Source organism: Ipomoea nil, unplaced genomic scaffold (assembly GCF_001879475.1).
Source record: "Ipomoea nil cultivar Tokyo-kokei standard unplaced genomic scaffold, Asagao_1.1 scaffold0642, whole genome shotgun sequence".
NCBI lineage: Eukaryota > Viridiplantae > Streptophyta > Magnoliopsida > Solanales > Convolvulaceae > Ipomoea > Ipomoea nil.
This window is the reverse complement of record NW_017617070.1, coordinates 1,535,554-1,535,908: the sequence shown is the minus strand read 5'-3', so window position 1 is coordinate 1,535,908 and position 355 is coordinate 1,535,554. Positions and strand designations below refer to the sequence as shown.

Sequence of the window (355 nt, the reverse complement as noted above, 5' to 3'; positions counted from 1 at the left end):
TTTGTAAGGATGTATTCAATTTAGAATTTCAATGACATTTGTAGACTTTTTAAAATAAAAAAAGTTGATAAAATTAATGTTTATGAATGTTTTTTATATAGACTTTTAGCGAGTCTTACAAAGTTTTAAAAAGTTTTGATCTATCCTATGAAAGTCAAAAAAAGATTATTAAAATCTATCATTTTAAAAGTTTTCAAAAGTCATGATTGAATATAGCCCCTAAGTTTCAGATGAAGTATGACATTAAAAAAAAAAATTAACTTTGTTAAATATTATGAATTTGCACATATGGCCTAATGGATAAGGCGCTTGACTTCTAATCAAGTGATTGTGGGTTCGAGTCCCACTAGGTGTG

The 355-nt window shown here is 26.2% G+C and overlaps 1 non-coding gene across 1 annotated transcript; it reads left to right on the top strand.

The window, feature by feature from the left end:
- The first annotated feature begins 282 nt into the window (after positions 1 to 282).
- TRNAR-UCU lies at positions 283 to 355 on the top strand. The gene has a single exon. It is a non-coding gene; the product is annotated as a tRNA-Arg (tRNA).